The following is a 4,076-nucleotide window of genomic DNA, read 5'->3' as shown; positions in this document are numbered from 1 at the left end:
AAAATAACACTAAGCCTAAATTACAGGTACTAATGGGGATTTTTCCCCTAAATAAAACGAATGGAGCGTTGAATAAAAATCTAATCCGGAGCAACCCATGACTCCATTGTTTGGATTAATTTTAAATGTCTATTAATCTGTGGCTGAGTACGAAACTTTATTTAAAGCCAGTCAAGGGAGGAGGAGCACCAGCTAACTACTAGTGTTGCGTCATTCACCATTACTAAAACATGTATTAAAATTGCATGGATCTGGTGATCTCTTGACGTGGCCGACTTGACCGTCTCTAGCCTTTGGACACGAAATTAGTCAGGTGGGTCATCTGTAATCCTGTGACAGCACAATTTTAAACATGGCAGCCTGGGTGCACAAGACAATTGAGCTACATTTTGCCGTTTTATATGTAATGTCTGCAAATACAGTGACAAATATAGATCCGCTTTGGTCTCAAATGGATTGAATTGGTCATAGCAATTAGCTAAGCTCTGTATGGCATCAAAAAGAAAATCTTGTTTTAATAGGAAACAAGTGGCGGTGAGCTTTCTAGCCCAGGATATTTCTACACCACTGACCTTCCATTTGGCTAATTAGATAATGGCCATTAATGGGCTTCAAGGGTTTCCCAGAAAAAAACAAAAACAAAAGGAGATCTCTACCCACTTTTCGTGTGAAATGTTCATTTCCACAACCCTATCACATAGCAAAACCAAGGCTTTTTTTCAACAACCTAAAGTTTGAAATTTCAACTGCCAGCATTAATTGGGAAAAGATATCTCTCAATTGGATGTATGTTCACATGTACCAGAGAAGTAAACAAATGGCCACTCCAACAGATCCCTCATCCTCTGTGTGTGAGAGAGAGAGAGAGAGAGAGAGAGTTCAGTCCTTTTACCCTATAAACGATGCACATGGCAACTTATTTTTGGAGATTCAAAGGAGCCGTCTGAATATTGCTTTCCGTATCCTTTTTTCGGCTCAGTTGGAAGGAGTACAGATGTAAATATAGAGTGTAAAATTATCTATTTTGTATATATTTACATTGTACATATAACATATTTATACTTGTATATATTTTCGAAGCAAAAGATCTTGTGACATGTACAAAATTGACCCGGACGCCTCTTTATATTAGAAAATTAAACAGAAAGTCCACAATATTGGGTGGACTTATATCAACTGTGGGATTGACCCCGTGGCCTCTCCAATTTCAGCCCAGTCCAAATATTTAGATGTTTGCAGACTTTGTCTCAACATCGGCCTATGTCAACATGAAGTTGAAACAATAGGGCTGAGCTATTTGTTTGATATCCCAAAAGTAGGAGTGCAACTTGGGCCGGGTTAGCCCAAACCCAATCCACTAAAATAAGAAATAAGGTTGAGTTGCGTGGGGTTGAAATTTGGATCAGGGTTAGGTTTGAAAAATATGAATCCAATTTGCCGTCAGATTGACAGAATTGTGGCAGCTTTTACCAACCTGATTTAATCCAAAGCTAGCATGCCTTTATGTATGTATACGTATGTATTTATCCGATTAACTGGGTTAACTTTAGTTATGAGGATTGATCGATTCTGTGTTTTGAACCGTAGTTGATACGAACAAGTTCAAAGTATCCATACAGGGCTATACGCCGTTAGGGCATATCGGCCTGTATTCGCCTTTTTCTTAAGTTTTATTTATTTTTTTAACTTCAGTTCAGAGGGGTCGGTTTAAGTGTCGGTTATCTTTTGAACCAAGCCTTGACCCGAAATAACTCTTGTAGGGGCATATTGAGAAGGGCCGATACATAATGATTTTTTGAACCTTGGATACGAATAGCCAGATCGTTTGATTTGAAAACTGTTCAGGCAATTGGTTCCATTTCACCTCTGAACTGTTCTTTTTATAAAAACCACTGATTTGGTCAGAGATCTGCTGATTCGGGTAGACAAACTATAACCCGTTTAACCCAAACAATGATTTTTTGTCATTTCTTATTTTAATTATTTTCTTTATTTTTTAAATTATAATGAATCATCCATTCAGACTAAATGGTCAAACCGCTGACCTAGAAACCAGTGGCCAAGTTCTGATCTAATTGAACCTTGGCCCTGGGCTGGGCTGGGCTCATGTAACCCAGGTTGAAGCTCCACGTTAATGAACCCCATATTTATTGATTCTACGTTTGACCATCCCATTGTTTGCTTGTTGTTGCTCCATGAAACCATCATCACTCATTTGATTAGTCTGAGGGTGGATTATTGTGATTTGGACATTCATTAAAGTTCAATGGATTGAATTGAGTTGAAAAACAAATGTTATGTGATTGAATTGGGTTGAAAAACAAATGTTATGTGATTGAATTGGATATAATTTGATTTGGTCCTGATAACAAAGCATTTTGGCCTGTTTGACCAACTTTCACCCTCTTAAAATAAAATAAAAAAAAAAGAAAAAGAAAAAGAAAAAGGCCCTTTAAGGATGATAGTTTTTTACTAGAGTGGTACTAAGTTGGTTAAAATTGGTTAAAATTTTTCAACATCCAGAAAATGTGCAAATTCTAGGGTATTCAATTCCATCTTTGCCCCGAAATTCCAATTGATCCAAACAAAAGAACTTTGGTTTCCTATTAATACAAAATGTTCTAGTTGAGGTAGCCACATACCTTCTCTAATACAAACCACATAGAGGGATGATTCACGGATCATTCCATTTATTATTGGGCCGAGGTATTGTCCTGTCTTGGCATAGCAATTACGGCTTAATTGATGTCTATCCTATACGGAGATCATTTGGAACGCCCACATGGCCGGTTCCTGACTTCCTTCTCAACACTAGGAACCCAAATGGGCTTGCATGGCCGTTGGACACCCAACTGGGACTTTGGTGGGCCAGAATTGGGTCGAATTTTTTTTTCCACGATTCAACCAAATCCTAAAATAGGCCAAGCCAAGCTTGGCTTGTTAGGAGACTGTTAAATATGACTGGCCCATGTATATGAAAACACTAACATCTTCACTTGTGATTGATTATAATTCATTATACGTAGCATCTGATATAGTCAGGTATGTATTTTAATTAATTTTTAGAATTGCAATTTGACTTGAGTCAACCTAAAATTGATCTGGAAGGTTCTAACTGGCGCTCAATTGGTAAGGTTTTTTGCTGGTTGTATAGATTTTAGTTGGAACCCTGCCTCCACCAAGGGTGGGGGGTTATGGGTTTGGAGGATGGACTACCCTAGGTTTGTGTAGCCCTGGTTGGGTTGGATTGGCAATTCTGAACTTCAATCCCTAGTTGGGTTGGCCATTCACCACAAACACCAATGCAAGTACTCTCTTTTCAAATTGGGATCTGCTCTTCACAGCCACATCCCACTGTGTATTGGGAATATTTACTCACGAATAATAATAATAGTAATAAATACAAGTATGGGATATGTTCCCAATGTATGGCCAAAACATGCTGTGAGGAATAGATCTGAACTCATCTTGACATCAAATCTGCTATCCATGAGACATTACAGCTGCACATTGGAAATATATCCCATGTTATTTATGAGAAGATATTCCCAATATACGATGATAGTACTCAGTGGGTAAGGATGTGGAAACAATTTATGGGTAACAGATCCAGAGTGGCCCATCTTGCATCAAAACTGCGTTGATTCCAAAACCGAAGCATCATACTTCACAACAAATGTCTTAGATAAGTCCCATTAGTATCAGATCGGGTGAACAAGTCATGGCTTCCTTGAGGCACTTGAAAGCTTCTTCAGCTACTGGTGTTCATAAGCCTTAGCATCTGAGTGAACGGGTTGCAATGTCGGGATTGGGCCATTAATTCCAGCGTGACTACTACTTATTCTAGATCTACTATTACTTTTTGGTTGATGATGTGCCCAAGGTACTTAATCTATGACTGTCCAAATTGGCAATTGTTTTTTCTTTCTATGCGTACAAATTGTGAGTTTTCAAAAATAAACGATACAATTCACAAATGAATATCCTCTTAATGCTCTTCAAATTTACAAATGCTATTTCTACGTTCCAATCACCCATGAATCATGAATGATTTCCTCAAACAATACTTGTAGGAA

This window comes from Nelumbo lutea, chromosome 6, assembly GCF_056320005.1.
Source record: "Nelumbo lutea isolate HS-2025 chromosome 6, American lotus-T2T, whole genome shotgun sequence".
In the NCBI taxonomy this organism is placed as follows: Eukaryota; Viridiplantae; Streptophyta; class Magnoliopsida; order Proteales; family Nelumbonaceae; genus Nelumbo; species Nelumbo lutea.
The sequence above is the reverse complement of the archived record's forward strand: the minus strand, read 5'-3'. Positions refer to the sequence as shown.